The following is a 22,597-nucleotide window of genomic DNA, read 5'->3' as shown; positions in this document are numbered from 1 at the left end:
AGCTATGAAGCACGGGTGCGTTTCGGGATTCGGGTGCGGGTGCGGGACTCGGCAATTTTTGAAAAAGTAGGGTGCGAGTGCGGCGGGGTGCGGCGATTAAAAAATTATTAAAAATATTTTTATTTATATTTTTAATATATTGCTAAATATACTATTTTTACATTATATAAATATATACCAAATTTAAGAGCAATAGTAAATAATAACTAGAATACAGAGAATGGGAGAGAGCCTAGCTGAAGAGAAATACTTTTTTTTTTTTTTGAATTTCGGCCAGTATCGGCCAATTTCGGCCAGTATTGGCCGATTTTGCCGGTATCGGTTTGCGCCCGATACGTACCGATTTGGGCCGAATTGGCGCGAATCGGCCCGATTTCTCGCGCGTCGGTCCGAATCGGCGCCGTATCGGCGCGAATCGCGCCGAAAAAAGTATTTTTTTAATGCCCGACGCGGCACGGACGCGCAGGCAGCGGCGTCGCCTGCGCGTCCCCGCGTCAGGCCGCGTCGGACGCGGGTGCGGCGGCCCAAACGCCGCACCTGTGCTTCCCAGTCCATAAGTCTTTGGTATTCTGTCAGCAAAGCTAAAGCCCCATCAGCAATGACCTTCGGCTGTAGCTTTTTTTTTTTTTTTTTCCAAAATAGAACTTGTTGCGAGCATTCCAAAGAGCCCACGCTGTAACAGCCCAGACCTCAATATCTTTTTGTTCAAGTCTCTCCCGAAGCCTCCTAAACAGCAAGAAAAAGTCTGAAGATTCGTTAGGACATTTCTGCAGTCTCCCCCTGACCAAGGCCCAAGTATTACGAGCAAAGGGGCATTCCCAGAGAACATGGCACACTGTCTCGGGGGTGTTGTCTGCAGAATTCGCACCATGGCTCCACCCTCACCTTCCTTCTCTGCAGGTTATCTCTCATTGGTAATATGTTTGAGCACGCTCTCCACACAAAGTTTCGGACTTTTGGGGGTACATTAATTGTCCAGATAGATATGCTTCCATGTTTTACCATTCCACTGAGTACGTGAACTTTCACCCCTAGGCTGCTGAGTAATCCTTAGGGCCACCTGGTACGCCAACTTTACAGAGAATTCTTGAGCTTTATTTTCCTTCCAAACTATCCTATCATCTGATTCCATACGGGTATCGCCAAAATTTCTTGGCGAGTAGATGGGGCAAACAAATGAGTCAATTTCCCACGGTCCCACTGCCTGGTTTGCTGGTTGATGAGGTCTTTCACACACATATTACCAGGTACCATACCAGTTAGGATCGGGGGATGAGATAGCCACTTATGAGTAAAAGTATTTTAAATTAAAAAGGGTTTGAAGTACTTCATAAATATAGTTTAAAATTGAAGAGAAACTCCGGCATAAAATTAGGGTAAAATTGAAGCTTATAAGAAATTTAACACATTAAAAAAAAAAAGAGAAATCCTCGAGTGAACTTTCATAAATAAATATTAATCTAACTGAAATTCTATATTAATTATATTTTAAAATTTAAATTAGTGGCAAATCAGTGGGATGCCAGAGATTTATGGGGAAAAAAAAATAGTGCAATTATTTATTATAGCACATAATCCGAATTTTTATCTAGACTCACCAATCGAATACTAAAACTAAATGGACAAGACCCAAGCATCACGTAGAATCTGAGAGCATCGAATGTTGAAACAGGAAAACAAATCAAGAAAATGACAAAACACTCCTTGTTTGTGAATTCATGTTGTCCTTCTCGGAGAGGGCCACCACTTGTTGTCAGTGGATCTGATAATGGAACTGCCAAACTGTGGGATATGCGTTAGCAGGGTGCCATTCAGACATTTCCAGAAAAATACCAAATCACAGCCGTCGGTTTCTCAATGAGTGTGTTTTCCATTCCAGTGAACCTATTGTTGGATCTTGCCGTAGTGATAAATATTTTTTTTTGGGGGGGGGGGGGGGGGGTCTTACAACTCAGTGACTGTATTTTCAGCTAATTGTTGGCTCTTTAAGTGCCCTTCAAAGACTTTGAAAACGTTGTATTCGTATCTCTTACTATAGTTCCCCAAGTTGAATTTTGGTATCTTTATTGGCAATGTTAGAAGATTATGTTCCATTTTGGAATATTGTTTCTACATGTATTTTGGCATCTGTGAATGCATCTAGGTTCTATGATCACCTCCTGCCAGGGCGGCTTGATGCATTTAAATGCCTAAGGCAAAGATTGATTATTTTAAACACTTGTTGATGCGACAAATTGATAGTGGCAAGTAAACGAGTGATGTTAGTGATAAACTTAGATGAGAACTAGTAAAAGTTTGCTAACTTAACTATTGTGAAAAATGTTGTGAATATTTTTGTGTATTGCTTTTTTTTTTTTTTTTAGAAGTGCTGTATTCACAATATTTTTCACAACAAATCCTAGATGTTAAGTTACTTCTTGTTTTCTTTTTGAATGCATCACTAAAATTATTTTTTTTGCTATTGATAACAGCATGTAACAACTTGCTACTTATGCTTTGTTATAAAAGTATTGTTGATGTAGCATTTCTCTCTCTTTTTTTGCTTGTTTTTCATTTGATAAAAAAATATTATTTTATTTATTGGTTAATATTTGGACTTAATTAATACTATTACAATGAAAAAAAATAATATTATTAGTTAAAATTTGAGGGCCTTTTTTTTGGCTTGGGGGCCTTAGGCACGGCATTAATTGCTTTTAGCATTGAGCCAGCACTGCCTCTCACATTCCTTTAGTCCAATCAAAACCTTATTGAGAGGGATTTTTGTAGAAAATCCTTGCCAATTTTAAGGGGAGTTGTGTCACTCACAAATTAAAGGTCATATTCTCATCATAGGTTTCAGTTAGCTTAACTGGTAAAATCTCTAATGGTCAAATAAAAGATCTAGGGTTCAATTCCGCTTACACCAAAAACTGACTAGTGTCTTGGTCTGATAATAAAGAGTTATTATCAAGAGTAGATGTTATAAATTGAAACTCTAAAAAAAAAAAAAAACCATAATCTCATCCAAAAAAAAAAAAAAAGGTAAAAGATCTTGCTCGGTATTTTTAATAGTTTCTTTCGGTGTATCAATGAAAAGATAGGATATATATATATATATATATATATATATTTTGTAAAGACACAATTTGAACCCGAACCCACAATCAGAATGGGATGGGCCTGAAAGACCTTTTACAATAAAATTTGTAGAGGGTGGGCTTGAACTCTAGGTTCTAGTCGTGTTAGATAACAAAGATGATGGGCTTTTCTCCCTATAATACACATAAGGAACTGTTTATATGAAAGAATCTTCTCATCGGACACAAGCCGATGATGATTTCTATTATTTCTTCTCAAGATAGGTTACAGTTATGGATACTGAGGTATACAGTGTTATTTCTCTGTGTCTCCCGATCCCCTTTGCTGAAGATCCTTTCTTCCTTTTATATCCCCTCCCTCTTCTCATCTTCATCCTCCACGTCAGGGTTAGATTGCTGGTTTAGATACTTGTTCCATCCATCTCTCCTGAAGTCTTTGGAGACAGGAGCCAAGTTTAACTCTGATGCTCATGTCTCACTTCCCCATTAATGCAGCTAGAATAGCAGTTGCAGAGCATTCAATGTGGGGGCGGTAGTAATAGCTTTATCTTAGATATTCCACCGCCCTTCTTCTTATCCTCCACGTTTTCCGTGTTTACCCTTACCTATAGGATTTTCTAGAACATTGTCCGTGGATGTTAACCAGCCATTCTCCTACCTCGAATTTACATAGCCGAGGACAAAATTTTCCTCGGACTATCTTCCTGGACATACTTGCTCAGACATTATCTCTTTATTATTTAGTATTACTTTATGAGTTGACATTCGTACATCCTCGGACCATTAGTGTCCTCGGATTGGGCCTTTAGCCCAAAAAATACTCTTAAGCCACCCCACACGTATTTCTGGGCCCAATGACCCTACAATAGCCCTTCGAGATTCTCATTTGCTATCTCGGGAGGAAAGGAGGATCTCGACATCTGTCATCGTTAGCTTGTGTACACCATACATTTTTGCTGACAGGGATGATGACTTTTGAACTGCCCATAGCGCATTCCTGACGTATCGACTTGCGGAACATCCCCAAATTAAATTCTGACATCTCTCTGTCCCCCACGCTTAGCGACGTGATGTGCATCCAACGGTTGAGGATGACATAGGGACATAGGCGGGAAGTTTCCCGCTTTATGACTTCCACTGATATAAAAACTAACAATTCAAACTATCTTACACACTACAACACTCATACAACGTATTTGCCAACTTTTCGCAATCTACATGCGCCCTCACATTTACCAAGAACTAGGCCGAGGTGACTTTGTCGTTTTTAAAGTAGGTTTTCCCAGACTCCATCTCTCATTATTTCTCTTATTCTCTCTCTCTTTGGTGTTTATTTCTCTGCGGCTCATCTATTTTCTTAGTTCTTCCATCATACCCACACCTTGCTCCCAAAAATGGGTAGATTTGCATCCCTAGTAGATTCAGATGAAAAAATGGAACAATTTAAGGTTAAGTACATAATTCCACTGGGTGTGTCTGTTACATACTGTACAGAAGAGGAGTGGTTAGAAAAAAGACAAACGGGGAAAGGTAGTAATCCCGATGATAGCATTCATCGAAGGGGGGATGAAAATCCCAATGGGGACCATTACCAGGGATTACCTTAGGGCTTTTAGACTAGCTCCTACCCAATGCGCCCCAAACATGTTTAGGATTTTGGGTTCCATAGATGCCCTAAATGAGAAGATGAACCTAGGACTCACCCATCATGATGTGAACTGGGTTTATAACCTCCACTTCCTAAAGAAACAAGGTGGATATTACCTAAAATCTAGGTATCCAGAAGTTAGGTTAATCCAATGCCTCCCTGAATCCAACAAGAGTCTGAAAAATGATATCCTAATCATATCAGGGGATTGGCACGACGGCGTTCCCTGTCTGACGAGGGAGAAGAAACCAGGTGAAGTTCTGGATCTAGTTGAACCATTCATAACCACTCTTTTAAACTTGGGTTTATACAAAAGCATTTACTTATTCTTATCTTGTTTTTCTTCTTAATGATTTGCAGACCCACATGCAACAGATCGTCATCCTTATCTTGTTGATTTCGCAAGATTAGACAAAATACTGCAGGCTGAAGTGTTTGTGCACACTGACGGCCAACTCCGAGCAGCTCACTTAATCCTCGGCTTCGATCTTGTATCCAAAGCTTTCCAGGCGCCGAAGTGCGTGATCAGAGCCAAGGACCCATGTTTACGCTGAATAAGCGTTGTTGTCGAGGGTTTTTTGCTACCTTAGGGAGCTTCTATTCCTCAAGACACATTTATCACACATCCCATACAACCCCTATAACCCATACCAGACGGTATTCCCTTAGTCCCTCTTCCAACTCAACATACATCTGGCGAAGCAACCTCTTCTCAACCCAGTATAAAGGAAGAAGAAGAGATTGTTGAAGTATCTGATTCCAAGGACGAGTTCGAGGTTTTTAATCAACCTCATTCCCCTGAAGACCAAGTTGCTGTCCTCGGCACATCCTCCTCAACCCTACAAGACACCACCCAACAATCTAATATCATGGGCATCCAACGCAAGCCAAAGCAAAGTCTCAAGGATGTACTGGAAGTTCAAGTGGGGACCCAAGAGCTTCCCAAGGTACCTCAAACCAAGACCAAAGATAAAGGTGCCGAGAAAGTCCCTGAATCCAAGCTCCCTCCTCCTCCTCCTGCCCAATCTCAACGCACTAACTAAGCTTATCACAAAAGAAAGAGGGATCAACAGAAAGGGAAAGAAGTGATTGAGGGAGGGAAAGACCCCCTTTCCAGGGAGCTTAAGCTTGAAAAAGGAGGAAAACAGGCCCGCACAGTGCCGACGAGGTCAGATAGATAGACCGAGTCTCACGCGGCTGTACATGCCCCAATCTGGGCTCCTGAGATGACCATGGACAACCATGCAGTCACTGTTGACGCATCCATCAGGAATTCTGATGAGGGAATAGCCGCCCGTGTAGCAGACGCATTGGAGCAAGCTTTACTGTTACTCGAAGACATGGGTGAGCTCAGAAGAATGAGAGATCGGAATGTCTTCATGACTTTGTAGAAGGAACCTGCTATGGTAAAGATCTCATCGAAGCTTTGCTTACCTCCATTTCTGTTACACTTGAAAATTTTAACTTTGCTTTATTACTTTGCTATCTTCTACGCATAGGCTGTTCAGTCTGCTCATAGGGTAGATAGATCATTATTAGTACGTACAAGTCCTTCAAGGCTGAAGAATTAAGGCGCAACAACGCCCAGAAGATCCTTGACCTACAGGAGAAGAAACTACAGGAGGTCTCGGCTAATCTGAGCAAAGCAGAGAGTGAGAAGTCTAGCTTGGATGCTGCTCTAAAAACAGCTGAGAAGCAAACCGAGAACCAAAGACTGCAACTTAGGCAAGCCAACGAGAACTTCGCTGCAGCAAAAAAGCTGATTGAGGATCTTAAGAGAGATTTAAAGGAGTCTGAGAAGGCAAAGGAGGAGGCCATCAAGGCCAAAGAGGAGGCTATCAAGACCAAAGAGGAGGCTGAGAAGGCAAATGATCAAGCTAAACAAGAGGGTTATGAGGTAGGAGTGGCCGAGACAATAGAAACTTTTAAAGCTCAAGTCCCAGAGGTATGTAGGCATTACTGTCTCCAAGTATGGAATGAGGCACTTTCCCAAGCTGGGGTTCATGCCTCTTCCAGACTTTGGAAGACAGAAAATATGTATTATCCTCCAGCCATTCGAGCCTCTGCCCCTCCCCAAACCAAGGATGGTGCTGCTACTCAAGGAGCAGAGGTTAAACAAGGTAATGTAGCTGAAGACCCAGTCTCCACTGAAAGTCAGCTTCAAAAACATGCTGAACCAATAGAAGGGGTGGCACCTGAGGATACATAGTCTCCCAGTGATCCCAAGGAACCTTCCAAGGACAAAAAGACTAACCAAACAATGGAGCTTGTCTTGGTGACAGTTCCAGTAACCTTGAAGGAAGATCTGAAAGGCAAAGGGATAGCTGCTGTCTCCTCGAAGCAACCTCAGCTTCCAAAAGATCCTAAAGGCCCCTTAAAGATAAAGCTGAATCCATGATTGCTCTCTTCTCTTCAGCTTTTCCTTTTACCTTTATCCAATGTAATTTTGACAACTTGCAAGTAATTGTACTTCCAAAGAATTTTGAATCAATGAAAGAGCAAGTTATTTCTTTTATTTGATGCTTGTTTTGTTATCTTGTTCATCTTACTTGATGCTTGTTAGTCACAATAGAACAATAGTCTATTTCCTTTTATAAATTAATTAACAATTCAATATACTTGCAAATGCTTTAAGTAATGCTCGTGAACTTCTATTTATTTATCACTATTTTTGGGAGTCTTCAAGATTTGCAAGCAGAATGGCAAACTTAGGTATGGATCCATGTTAAACATAAACAGAACGAGGATCAAACATAATCAAATTTTAACCAATGCCCAACAAAATATCAACTTACATAAGATATATAGATAACAAGAAGTGTTAATTTCCCTAGAAAGGATGATCCGAGGACCAAATGTAACCAAGGTTTTGTTCAATACTTAATAAAAATATCTATTTATACAAGTCATGTGGTCCAAGGAACCAGGCATGAACAAGTTTCAGTTTGATACTTAGAAAAATGAATTTAAGTGTTAATTTTCCCAAAGTAGATGATTCGAGGACCAGACATAACTAAGGTTCTATTTAACATTTAGTAAAATATCAATTTATACAAGGTATGTGGTCCGAGGATCCAAGCATAGCCAAGTTTCAGTTTGATACTTAGAAAAATGAATTGAAGTGTTAATTTCCCTAAAGTAGATGATCCAAGGACCAGACATAACCAAGGTTCTGTTTAACATTTAATAAAATATCAATTTATACAAGGTATGTGGTCCGAGGATTCAGGCATAACCAAGTTTCAGTTTGATACTTAGAAAAATGAACTGAGATGTTAATTTCCCCAAAGTAGATGATCCGAGGACCAGACATAACTAAGGTTCTGTTTAATATTTAATAAAATATCAATTTATATAAGGTATGTGGTCTGAGGAGTCAGACATGATCAAGTTTCAGTTTGATACTTAGAAAAATGAACTGAAATGTTAATTTTCCCAAAGTAAATGATCCGAGAACCAGACATAACTAAGGTTCTATTTAACATTTAATAAAAATATTAATTTATACAAGGTATGTGGTTTGAGAAACTAGGCATGACCAAGTTTCAGTTTGATACTTAGAAAAATGAATTGAGATGCTAATTTCCCCAAAGTAAATGATCCGAGGACCAGACATAGCTAAGGTTCTGTTTAACATTTAATAAAATATCAATTTATACAAGGTTTGTGGTTTGAGGAACCAGGCATGACCAAGTTTCAGTTTGATACTTAGAAAAATGAACTAAGATGTTAATTTCTCCAAAGTAGATGATCCGAGGACCAGACATAACTAAGGTTCTGTTTAACATTTAATAAAATATCAATTTATACAAGGTATGTGGTCCGAGGAGCCAAGCATGACCAAGTTTTAGTTTGATACTTAGAAAAATGAACTGAAATGTTAATTTCTCTAAAGTAGATGATCTGAGGACTAGACATAACTAAGGTTCTGTTTAACATTTAATAAAATATCAATTTATACAAAGTATGTGGTCCGAGAAGTCAGACATGACCAAGTTTCAGTTTGATATTTAGACAAATAGCGACCAACATAATAGAATGTAAATAGGAATAATATGGCAAAAAAGGTCCTTCCTAGTTAGGCCCCAACTTTCCCCATGCTGGGTTCTTTGCGGTACCCAAAACTTTCCTCAATACTAAATCTCCTGGTGCAAGTGGCTAGCTTCACATAGGAATCATACCCCTGTTTGAGTTTGTGTTAATAGTAAACATAGACATGTTGTTGAAACAGGTCTTGCTCTCCTTTATCAATCACATTTGCCTCTAAACTTCTGGTCCTATGCTTTCATAGCTGCAATCTACCTCATTAACAGGCTTCCTTCTTCTATATTGGGATTTCATTCTCCTTGGGAGAAATTGTTTTCTAAAAATCCTTCTATTCATGCTCTTAAAGCTTTTGGGTGTGCTTGCTACCCTTTCTTGAAACCCTATAACAAAAACAAATTACAACCTAGGTCTACCCCTTGTGTATTTCTTGGTTATCCTCCCATGTCCAAAGGTTATATTTGTCTTGACCCTACTTCAAACAGGATTTATATTGCTTGTCATGTTTGTTTAATGAAACCCTTTTTTTCCTTTTGCTACTAATCCTAATCTTACTAATCCTTATGTTCCTTTTTTTTCTTCCTTGTCTGCTTGGTTGTCTCTTCCTGTGTCTCCTCTTCCTACTTCTGCTCCTTCTCCATCTGTTGTTCCTTCTACCTCTTCTTCTCTTCCATTAGATACTAATTTAGTCTCTTCTTTACTTCCTTCTTTTCTTTCTTCTTCCAGTCCTATTCCTGTTGTTCTTGCTCCTATTGACACCCTTTCCTCAATGTCTCCTACACCTGTGCTTCCAGATTGTGTCCAACCTTCTTTATCCTCTTCCAATCCTATATCCACTAGTCTTGTTCCTTCTTCTGCTAATGCCCATCCTATGATCACAAGGTCTAAGCATGGAATTTATAAGCCTAGAGTTATGTAGGTCCAATGTGACTATACTAAGGCAAAACCTCATTCCTTCAACATTGCTTTCAAGCATCCTCAATGGGTGGCTGCCATGGATGCTGAATTTCACTCATTACAGAAGCAACACACTTGGTTTTTGGTTCCTCTTCCTCCACATAAGAATGTTGTGACTTGCAAATGGGTTTATAAACTTAAGAGGCATAGTGATGGTTCTATTGCAAGATATAAGGCAAGATTGGTGGCTAGGGGCTATCTACAACAGTATGGGTTGGATTATGATGAAACCTTTAGTCCAGTTGTCAAACCTGCTACTGTTAGACTTCTTCTTGCCTTGGCTATGCAACATGGTTGGGAATTGAGACAGTTAGATGTTTCAAATGCATTTCTACATGGTGTTCTTAAAGAGGAGGTCTTTATGGCTCAACCTCAAGGTTATGTTGATCATGCCTTTCCCAACCATGTGTATCTTCTTCACAAAGCTCTTTATGGTCTCAAACAAGCTCCTCGGGCTTGGTTTGAGAGATTTACTTCTCAGCTACTTCATGTGGGTTTCTCTGCTTCAGCTGCTGATGGTAATTTGTTCATCTTGAAGCATAACTCTTTCATTGTGTATATGTTGCTCTATGTAGATGATATTACCATCACTGGTAACAGCTCTTCATTTGTCTCTTCCATCATCAAGCTTTTGGGCATAAAACTTGACCTCAAGGATCTTGGACTGCTTCACTACTTTCTTGGTCTCCAAATTGATTATGCCTCTACTGGTTTGTTTGTGCATCAGTCCAAATATGCTTCTGATCTCCTTCAGAAATTTGGCATGACAGATTCCAAGCCTTGTAAGACTCCATGTTCTCCTAATCATCATCTCCTTCCTAATGACAGCCCACTGTTGTCTAATCCTAAGTCCTATAGGAGTCTGGTTGGGGCTTTACAATACCTCACCTTTACCAGACCAGATCTTTCTTTTGCTGTCCAACAAGCATGTCAACATATGTGTAATCCTACTCAAAATCACCTTCAAGCTGCTAAAAGGATCTTGAGATATCTTCAAGGTTCTCTTCATTTTGGAATTGCATTTACTCCAGGGCCTATTTGTTTATTTGCTTATAGTGATGTCGATTGGGCTGGGGATCTTGAGATATCTTCAAGGTTCTCTTCATTTTGGAATTGCATTTACTCCAGGGCCTATTTGTTTATTTGCTTATAGTGATGTCGATTGGGCTGGGGATCCAATGGACAGACGTTCTATCACTGGCATGGTTGTGTTCCTTGGTAATTCCCCTATTACTTGGTCTGCTAAGAAACAATGCATTGTTTCTCGTTCTTCCACAGAGGCTGAGTATTGAGCCCTAGGCTCCACTGCAGCTGAATTGTATTGGCTTCATATGTTTCTTCGAGATTTTGGTGTTTTTCTTCCTCATCCTCCTCTTCTCTGGTGTGACAATGTTAGTGCTTTGGACATTGCTTCCAATCTAGTTTTCCATGCTCGGACTAAGCACATAGAGGTGGTTTATCATTTTGTTCATGAGAAGGTTCTTAGACATGATTTGTTGATTAAATTCATTTCCACCCATGATCAGCTTGCTGATTTGTTTACCAAGGGTCTTTCTTCCCCTCGGTTTAATTGGCTTACTTCCAAACTCATGTGGAAATTCCCCATTCGTTTGAGGGGGGATGAAAGTGCACATTCGGATTCAAACATTAAAGAAGCAGCAACGGCTAGTTCTCAATCCTCCAAAACGGTGTCGTCTGCTAAAGTGCTCAAGTATAAAGCACGCCTAAAGTGTAACGGCTTTGTTTCTCATTAATACCCAACGGTGTCGTTCTCAGTTATTGGAGGATTGGAGACTCAATTACTTTATGCACATGTGAGAGTCTGTTATGACTCGTGCGAGGTGGTTACAAGTCTATTATACCAGATTCTCTGGGTCTCTCTCATCTTCTTCCTTTGGTGTATATATATATAGATATCTATTCACTTGATGTTTTGTATTGTACTCTCTCATATCAATAATAATAGAATTCTTCAATTCATTTCCCTTGTCTCTGTTTTTTGTTTCTAGTTATAGAGAGATTAGGAGAGGTTTGTTTGAGAGATTAAGAGTATTTTTTCAGATTAAACAAAAGAATTTTGAAAACTATAGAGGTATCAGTATGCTAAAGACTAACATCAATAACTATATAGAAAATGGGAACATCAGAACATCAACTTGTACGTATCTATTTTACACTAAATGGTCAAAGAAGTAATATATAGTACTACAGAAATAGCTGGCCACCATTTGCATTGCATGTGAATTGCGCATCAACATCTCTAACTTCTATATGTAATTTGTCTAAGGGAAACGGGAATGTATGGATTCACATTGTGACAGAATCAATGCTAAATATTCAATCAAGACGGCTGACATATATAATATAGAATAGCATACCACCATCTACCTGTGCATTTCCGCGTCAACATCAATATAACTTTTTTGTTTAATGGCCCATGCACAGATATATATATATATATATATATATATATATATATATATATATATATATATAAAGAGATAATATTGCTCACACAGTCATACACAAATTAACACTATATATATATATATATATATATATATATATATAGAGAGAGAGAGAGAGAGAGAGAGAGATAATATTGCTCACACAGTCATACACAAATTAACAATATATATATATATATATATATATATATATATATCTTTTTAATTTGTTTAATGGCCAAGATTATGCAAGTTGCACAAGATGTCAATTTGCACAACTTAATTAAGTTAGGCGGTTGTTCCCCAAAAAAAAAAAAAAAGTTAGTTGGTTTGTCTCTTTTTATGTACGTAGATGGATATCCTTTTCGAATATGGGCATTGCAGCAGGTATAGACTCATGTTTTCATGAACAAAGTAATATACTATTGAGAAATATATATATATACATATATATATATATGAGATGAGTTTAAGTTACACCTAGTATAACTTTGTAAGAGCTACAAATTTTATAAGCCATTGATTTAAAATAAATCAAACGGTAGAAACACTCTAATTGTCATGTCATCAACCTTCTACAAATAAATGATCTAATAGCGTTAATTATCTCCAACTATGTCCATAAATGTTTTGTACCCTTATAGAAAACTTATTATGGTTGAACGTTGAAGTTTATTATCTTTACTCTAATTTTTCACACCACAATATCCTCATTTTCCTATAATTCATTCTGCAAAAAAGAATCATATATCACCCACCTCACCTGATCTCCATAGCAATTGACAAACACCAAAAATTAGTCAAAAACTTATATGCTGGTATAGCATTCTCCCAAAATCCTAAGCTCTTTCCTAGGTTTTGTATCTTTGTATCTTTGAATCTAAATTCTTAAAAAACTAAGGACATTAGCAGGATTTAAAAAAAAAAAAAAACAATTAAATTGTTTGGTGGATCCCAAATCCTAAGCTCTCACCTGGGTTTGTATTATTTTTTTTTTTGGTAGACTCAGTAGCGGGATTCTATAGTGGGGAGATATATGTATATGTTGGCAAAAAGGGTCAAAATCAATTATACGAAGATATTATAATATAAAAGTTTGCCATAAAATATATCCTCAATTCAGAACAAATTATTCATGGTTTTAGACTTTAGCATCAATTAAAAGAAAAAAAAAACACAATATAAAAAATAGAAAACTTAATTGTTCATTGCATACTAAGAAAACTAATAATACTAATAAGTTAATGCAAATAAGTTACCATTCTACTCTTACAAAAATTCAAAAATTACAAAACTTTAAAAGAAAAAAAAAAGCTTTTTTTCCTATACCAGTCGGTAATGCCTGAAATCAGCCAGTATGGCCGGTACATGACTGGTACAGCCGGTATTTAAACTGGTACAAAATGTTAGCGTTTTGATACCAGTATATGTACCGGTATGGCCGATCCGGTACAGTATCAACCACCTTGAGAAATATGCTAATGATGAGAAACATGTATATATTAGTAGTGGGTCTAGATGAAAACTAATAAGAGATTGGCCACATCAATATTTTGTAAAAATATTATAAAATAGTTTGTAACTGTTTCATTACTCTTTAGCTTTTAATTTGTTCTCAATAACCTATTTGGTTCTACTGAAAGTCTTTTAGTTCAAATCTCTCTCCTCTAGCCATCATAATTATCAAATTTTAAAAAAAAAAAACCTATTTGATCTAGATACTTTGTAGGTATTTATTGCATGGATGTTGTAAAAATTTGAAATATTATTCATATATGTATCCTCAAGCCATATACGGTGATACAATTGCCTTCAATTATTTTTTATTTTCTAGTGGTTTTCATTTGCAAAATAAATTTAAAAAGAAAAAAAGAAAAAGAAAAAAGGAACAAAAGAAAGTGCCTGCAAAGTACAAACGCCCACTGTTGAAGGATGTTAAAGTAACCTCTAAGAGCATCTACAGTAGTGGAGTTAAAAAATTAGCTATTTGATATCACAAAAAGTTACTTTATCTATTTTATCTACACATATGCTGTAGCAGTGGATCTATTTTAACTTTCAATATAATAAAATAATATAAATATCACAATAAAATAAGATATCTACCACAATAAAATAAGATATCTACTACAATAAAATAATATATCCACTATAATAAAATAATACATTCACTGCACACAACCACCACAGCCACACACAACCACACCACCACCACAACCCACAACAAAGAAAAAAAAAATCAACCAAGCCCACACCCACACCCACCACCACAAAACCCACCCGAGCCACCACCACGAACGCACCGATCTACCCACAAACCCACTGATGCTGACGAACCCAGCCATCCACCGACGCCGATCTACCCATACAACCACAACCACCACCACACCACAGCCATAGCAGGAAAAAAAGAAAAAAGCAACCAAGTAAGGGCGAGATGGGTTGGTGGCGTGGATCGACGGAAAAGGAAAAAAGAAGAAAAAAAAAACAAATAAATAATATTTTAATAGGAAGTGAGAATAAAAAAACTATTTTTTTTAGCTCTTAGCTGCAATGCACATCTATTTATAGATGTGCACCGTAGCAATGAAGGTAAAAAATATACCTTTAACTCTATTGCTGCATGGCTGATTTTTATGTTTTGGTGGAGCTATAGCTAAAATAGCTATATAGCTCCACTGCTACAAGTGCTCTAATTAGTTCTAATTATGTTGTATTTTTTTTATGGGACTAATTATGTTGTGTTGCTATATTATCTCCACTATCTTTAAATGTTGCACTTTCAACTCTCTCGCTCTCTCAAATCAGTTCATAGGAAGAAGCCAGTTGCCAGTTGCCACTCCCCTTTTCCTTGGGGGGGGGGGGGGGAGTCAATTACGTGGAATGTACTTACCATTATCAAATTATTTACAAGTTTTAGGGGAGTTATTATGAAATTACATATTTTAGCTTTTTTAGGACTACTATATTATGAGTAATACTAGAAATACAAACTTTTTTACAAATCTTTTTTTTACAAATTGTTAATATGGTGAGTGGTTATTGATAAATAAAAAAGTGATATTAATGTTCGTGACAATTGTTGTTAATTTTATATTATTAATTTTACTTGAAAACTTTACAAATTTTTGTGACAATTAATATGATATGTGAATGTTAATAACCTATTAAATCCATTTTTGAATTACTTTTTGTGATTGGTGATATATCTTTGTAAGCCTCATGTTGTAAAATTTATAATATTCCTAATATCATTCATTTAAATACTTGTTTATTATCTTCTTTAAGTGTCACTAATCACATTAATTTCTACATCATTTGTAAGTTTTTTTTAGTAAAATTTGTTTTGTTCTTAGCATTTTTTCCACAAAAAAAAACATATTATAAAATAAAAATAACGGAATTTTGTTATAAAAATTATGATGTTAAATATTAGTTAAATATTATTTAAGTGATAACATAAATGCCCCATTTAACTATATCGCCTCCAAACTTGTTGGGCTGCACTTGATATACTATGAACATCAAAACTTTTCAAGAAGCAATTCCAACATTTTAATTTTAAATTGTTATTTTAATATTAACTGCCCCCTAATTTCAATTCCGGGCTATGTTCCTGTTGAGACTTGCTACGACACAAAATTATAGATGGAATATGAAAATTTCAATAACAAAATCAGTGTCTTTAGACTTTTCCTGTGAATGAGTAATGGAAATAAGCCATCCCAACGTAGTTTTAAAAGCAATCTTGTTTATGTTTTCTGTCATTATCACGTGATTACTCTCTATGGGTTTATTAGATAGGTTGTTTTTAAAACTTCATTTTATAAGAATAACGTTTTTAAAATTACATTTTGAATGCCACAATTAAACGTTTGGTAATACTTGTAAAAATTGCAATTTGAAAACTCTAAAATTTTTGAAAGCCACAATTAACTGTATTTTTCTAAAAAAGAAAAAAAGAAAAAGAGGCTAAACTTTTTTTTTTTTAAAGAAACAAACACGCACAATAGAAAGGCCAAATGGTCCAAACCGATGTTGTTTTGTGTTTTCTTCTGGAAACACATGTTTGCTTTGCACAAACATTGATCCAAACTGGCTCTATATATGCTAGGATGCAATTAAAATTAATTACAATTATATATGTGCTTGGGTTTCAAAAGTTTCTTCCTAAATGAAGTATTAATTCTGTTCATTTTTAAAAACTTTGCTAACTTTTATAGCAAAACCTTAGAAGGGTATATTAGTATGCAAAATATTTATTTGTAATTATTCCAATTTAATCATTTGGTTGTGATTTGTTGAACTACTAATATATTTAATTTTTAACTTTTTTTTTTCTTGCAATACAATGAATTTTGTTGGGGTTTATTTTTCAAATAAGCTAAAAAAATTATTATAAAAATCTACTGAAAATGCATAAGTATAGTAAAATTTTCATTGAAATTTATATTTGAGTTAACAATGAATTTTAGAAAAAATATTTTAAATTAGTTTGAAAGAGTCAAAGTACTTTTAAATATACTTATGACGATTGAAGAGAAACTCGGTAGAAAATTAGGGTAGAATTAAAGCCTAACTTATGACAATTGACACAAACGAAATTAGAATAAGTTAGCTTAATCCTTGAAGTTTCATGGAGTATTAATTATACTTTAAAATTTAAACTAGTCGCATGGGATGCACGAGAATCACCTATTATTGTACATAAACCCAATTTTATCAAGACCAACCGATCAAAAGCTAAAATAAAATGGACAAGACCCAAGCATCACATAAAATCTGAAGGCATGGGATGTTGAATCAAGAAAACATTTAAACAAATCAAGAAAAGGCAGAACACTCCTCATTGTGAATTCTTGCTGTCCTTCACGGAGAGGGCCACCAACACAATTTTGAGAACTTTTTGAAGTGTAGCTGGTCATCTGATGGAAGCAAAGTCACTGCCGGGAGTTCAGATTGGATGGTTTACATTTGGGATACAACTTGTTGGATCTTGTAGTAGTGATAAACAGATTTATTTGGGTTAGATCTGAGAATTGAAAGAACTTGCACCTTAGTGACTGCTTGTTCAACCAACAGTTGGCTCTTTCTAAGTGTCCTTCAAAGACTTCGAAAATTTTGTATCTCTACTGTAGTTCCCCAAGTTGAATTTTGGTATCTTTATTGGCAATGTAGAAGATTATTTCCCATTTTGGAGTATTGGTTCTCCATGTATTTTGGCATCAGTATGTACATCTAGGGTTCTATCATCACCCCCTCATATTTTTTTCCAATCAAAACCTGAAATTGAGAGGAATTTTGTAGAAAATCCTTGGTATTTACAAGGGGTTTTGTGTCACTCACTAATTAAATGACAGGATATTAGGATGACCATGCTTTTGAACTGAATCTTGAGGGTCTAAGTAACTATAATATCGTTTAAAAATTGGTAAAAAATCTTGCATGGTACATAATGTTTTCCTCCTGTGTGATCGGTGAAAACATAAGATCAATATTTGATGGCCTCATTTTATTTATTTTTATTCTTTGTGGTAGTTGATGCCTGATGGCCTCAGTTGGAGGACTGGAAATATTTCCCTATGTATGATAACTGCATATGGATTGTATTTGCTTTGATAACTATGCTCACTAGTCACACCAAGGCATATGGATACAATATCGTTACTGCCTTCAATTATTCCTTACATTCAAAAATATATTTAACAAGCCTTCAACTATTCTTTACATTCAAAAATATATTTAACAAGAAACTTTACCAGTTAAGTTAACTGGAACCTACATCAAATTCTAATTTAGTTGGGCTAGTTACCAAGGATGAAGAATGTGGTCTCAACTTTCATGTTTCAGCTCCTGCTGCTCTCTCTTTCCCCCTTCTTTTTCCCTCTCACTGAACAAATATAATATCTTCAATCTTAAATAGTGATTTCATAAAGTCGATTGATATTTGTGTCCTTCGATAGGATGTAATAAGGCACCGTATAAGATATTAAGATTGCCTAATTAAAAGAAACCTAAAAAAAGCCAAAATTCATATTTGCTTTGCTTAGTCTGCTGGAGCATCATGTTCATCTACAAGTTTAAGTTCATCCATCCAGTTGCAAAAATTTCAGGACTAACATATTCAGGAACTGTACAAGCCAATCTATCCCCGTGGGCAGACTCTGAAAAATTAAGCTTACCAAGAAGCAACTATACAAAAAGTTTGATTTTTTGTACACAATTTTTCAGGAAGCAACTATACAAACTATACAAATCTTAAATAGTGAGGAGAACTAGGGTTTTACAAATGGTGGCCACTAGCCAACCTCTGTACATCCTCTAAACTTAAGAAATGAAAAATACAAAGCCTAAATTAGTTGTTTCGTAAGAGGAGAACTAGGAAAAGTCAACTCCAGAACTCAATTTTTCTACGTAGCTAAGTCACCATTACAGCTCCTCAAGAACTTCTTCCTTTCACAACATTTGTAAACAAAATTGATTGAGTATATCTAGAGTCTGCATGACAAAGTTTAGTCCCACTTGACCCCCAATGTCACTAAAATCTAGCTTAATTTGCTAAAACAATTCTCTCAAAGATCTAGAATTAAAAAGCAAATAAGATTGTTTCTAATTGGAGAGACAAAGTGCACCAATCCATCTTTATTGAGAAGATGCCAATATATTTCAGATTTGACCAGTTCCCAAAGGTTAACAACTTGCAAGTATAAAATCTTATCTAGATCAGCTGAGATTGACTCCCATTGGTAATTAGGTCCAGCCATAATGGACCTGGCCCGATGGTGATATAATAACACTAACTCCAGCACATATGATTTTATCAAGAACATAAGGATGTATCCCTCTATGTGATCCTATGTAGTTTAAACCTTGACCAATTGATGGAGCACATCATCCAGAATTGAATGATGGGATCTAGATGGTTATTAGTTTGTAACTAGAATACAAAACACATTGACCATAGTGGCAACAAATTGTCTTCCCTTTTGCAGAATTGGTTTGCAGTTAGAACAAAGCAACCACCTTCGAGGTTAACATGGCTCATTGAAGCCTGCCATATCTCCCCTGCTTTGGCTGTAGGTCCAAAATCTACTTCAATGCCTACATATGGTGGCCTAAGGATTAAACAAAATGTTGAAGAACTAAGTAAAATATGACAATGAAAAAACTGTAACAATGACATAAGGTATACCTTTGGTATCTAAGCCAGGTCTTAGAGAACTCATTCTATTGTCGCAGCAGATGAGGTCACCTATTTTCCAGATTGAAGTCTTAAATATATGCACCAATGATTTCTCAACTGACCACTGCAGTTCACATCCAGATTGAAGTTTTAAGTCATATTTCTTAGTAATACAATCAATTTTTAAACCAAATGGTACTAATTGAATAATTGCAAATAAAATTCAGCTTACAGAGACAAATGTTCATTGCCTTACCCAGGCAAATAAAACTCAGTTGCCCTTATTGTATGGGTGTGAAAATTTTGGGGGCAAAATCAGTGTCCCCAAAATTTTTCCGTTTAAAAGCATTATCTCTTTCTTCATTTCTTTTTTCTTGGCCGCGAAAATAAATAAATAAATTAATTAATTAAAAAAAAAACCGATGGCTTCAGATTTCTTCAGACTTCTCACCTCCAATCTCGAAAATTATTGCTTCAGTAAAATCGACAATCCGTCGGGTTGTTTTCGTAATTATGAAACGTTTTGATTTCACTTTTCAATCGGAAGGAAAGAGATTTAGAAGCCAAATTTCTTCTCGACAGCGAGATGAGATGTGGCAAGAGATATGAAACTATTGGGGTTTCCTGCGAGCCAGGGCAAAAGATAGAATAAGAAAGAGTGTGAGATTTTTTAACGCCGTTATATTATTATTATTTGTCACTACACATGATATATTTTAATATAAAAAACTATACTTTGTTGAACTATTTATTTATTTATTTAATTTTTAATATAAAAAAAAGTCATTTATTATGAAAATCTACTGAAAATGCATAATCAATTTTCTAAAGTATTAAAATAATTTCTAATTAAATTTTATATTTGTGTTAACTATAAGTTTTGGAAAAAGAATTTAAATTAGTTTCAAATGAATTGGAAATAATCTTAAATGGTTTTGATGTACTTTTAAATAAACTTAAAATAGTTTTAGATTGAAGAGAAACTCAGCACAAATTTAGAGTAGAATTGAAATCTACCTTCGACACTTAATACAAAATTATAATAAAATTAGTTTAATCCTTTGTTGAACTCTCATCTTAAAAATAATATATATATATATATATATTTAAATTTTATGCTTTGAAATTTTGGAATTTGAATTTTATTTCATAAAGTTGTATTCCACCTATATTAGTAATCGTTTGTCACATCAGCTTGACATGCTCGTTTTGTTTGTTCAATAAAATGTTGCCACATCACTTTTGCAATATATAAAATTAAAAATAATTAAAAATGATATGACATAATAAAAATGACGTGGCATTATTTTATTAGATGAATTAAACATGTGTAACAAGCTTGTGTGACACTTAACGAAAAATATGAATGGAGGAGTTGCTGATGCAGATGAAATAAATTTTTTTTTTAAGGGTAAATTCTAAATTCTAAAATTTTAGGATGTTAAAATCTAAACACCTCAAAATTTTAGAGATATAATTTACAATTTAGCCAAAAAAAAAAATTACATATAGGTATAGTATAATTCGAAACCTATATCTGAGTAAGTTGGATTGAACCCATGTAGATGATACCATATTTTATTATTATTGGAGGTGTCATCATTTGGTGTAATTGGATAATGGACCCAATCCAAGAGCTTAGACTATATAGTATATAATGATTGATTTTTTAATATTATATCAAAACATGAATTAAACCTGGACGATGACTTGTATTCTTTATTCTAAGCATACCATTAAGAATCTCATAAAGTTTTATAGAGATGATACATCACATAGAATCTGAGGCACGATATGTTGAAAATGGCAAAACACTCCTCATTTGTGAATTCATGCTGTCCTTCTAGAAGAGGGCCACCACTTGTTGTCAGTGGATTTGATGATGGAACTGCCAAACTGTTGGATATGTGTCAAAGGGGCGCCATTTAGACATTTTCAGATAAAATACCAAATCACAGCAGTTAGTTTCTAGGATGCATCTGATAAGATCTTCACAGGCGGTATTGACAATGAAGTAAAGGTATGGGACTAGCACAAAGGTGAAGTTACAATGACACTTAAAAGGCCATCAAGATATGATAACAGGCATGCAGTTGAGTCCTGATGGCTCTTATCTCCTTACAAATGGTTTGGATTGTAAACTCTGCATATGGGATATGCGTCCATATGCACCACAAAAGCGGTGTGTAAAGGTAATGGAAGGGCACCAACACAACTTTGAAAAGAACTTGTTGAGGTGTAGCTGGTCACCTGATGGAAGCAAAGTCACTGCCGGGAGTTCAGATCGGATGGTTTACATTTGGGATACTACATCTAGACGCATCTTGTATAAGCTCCCTGGCCACACTGGTTCAATCAATGAGTGTGTCTTCCATCCCAGTGAACCTATTGTTGGATCTTGCAGTAGTGATAAACAGATTTATTTGGGGGAGATCTGGGAATCGCAACTTGAAGAACTTACACCTCAGTGACCGTTATTTCAGCTAATTGTTGGCTCTGTAAGGGCCCTTCAAAGACTTTCGAAAGGTTGTATTCGTATCTCTACTGTAGTTCCCCAAGTTGACTTTTGTTATCTTTATTGGCATTGTTGGAAGATTATGTTCCATTTTGGAAAATTGATTCTACATGTATTTTGGCATCTGTGAATACATCTAGGTTCTATGATCACCTCCCACATTCCTTTAGTCCAATCAAAACCTTATTGAGAGGAATTTTTGTAGAAAATCCTTGGCAATTTTAAGGGGAGTTGTCACTCACAAATTGAAGGCCATGAAAAAAAAAAAAAGCACCTGATAGTGAGGGTCTAACTATAATCTCATCCAAAAAAAGGTAAAAGATCTTGCATGGTACTCTCAATATTATCTTCTAGTGTGATCGGTGAAAAGATTATATTATATATATATATATATATATATAAAATTATTTATTGACAAAGTTTCTCCAAACTTGTTTGGAGCCCTATGCTTTAACCCCTAATAGGAAAATGATGTGTGTTATTGTCGACTTATTTAACAACACTCAATTCAACCAACCAAGTGAGTGTTCTTAAATTCTTTAATAGGGATGATACCACAGCTTGAAAGAATATATTGTGTTCTTGGCATCGTACACAATTTGGCCGGTTCATATTTATTAGTACAAGGCTATATGTAATGTATACAATGTTTTGTCTACATATTTAAGTTCATCACTCCAACTTCAAAAATTACACAATATTTAATTTTTATTGTTTTTATTA

The 22,597-nt window shown here is 35.6% G+C and overlaps 1 long non-coding RNA gene and 1 pseudogene across 1 annotated transcript; one reads left to right on the top strand and one right to left on the bottom strand.

Moving 5' to 3' along the window:
* Positions 1 to 827: 827 nt before the first annotated feature.
* Positions 828 to 22,112, top strand: LOC142631488 (uncharacterized; annotated as a pseudogene).
* Positions 18,838 to 20,001, bottom strand: LOC142631756 (uncharacterized). Its single transcript, XR_012843654.1, has 3 exons — positions 19,811 to 20,001; positions 19,369 to 19,483; positions 18,838 to 19,277 (listed from the first exon to the last, which is right to left on the bottom strand). It is a non-coding gene; the product is annotated as an uncharacterized LOC142631756 (long non-coding RNA).
* Positions 22,113 to 22,597: the final 485 nt, after the last annotated feature.

The sequence above is a fragment of the Castanea sativa genome, chromosome 4, assembly GCF_040712315.1.
Source record: "Castanea sativa cultivar Marrone di Chiusa Pesio chromosome 4, ASM4071231v1".
NCBI classification, from domain to species: Eukaryota; Viridiplantae; Streptophyta; class Magnoliopsida; order Fagales; family Fagaceae; genus Castanea; species Castanea sativa.
This window is presented reverse-complemented; position numbering and strand designations above follow the sequence as displayed.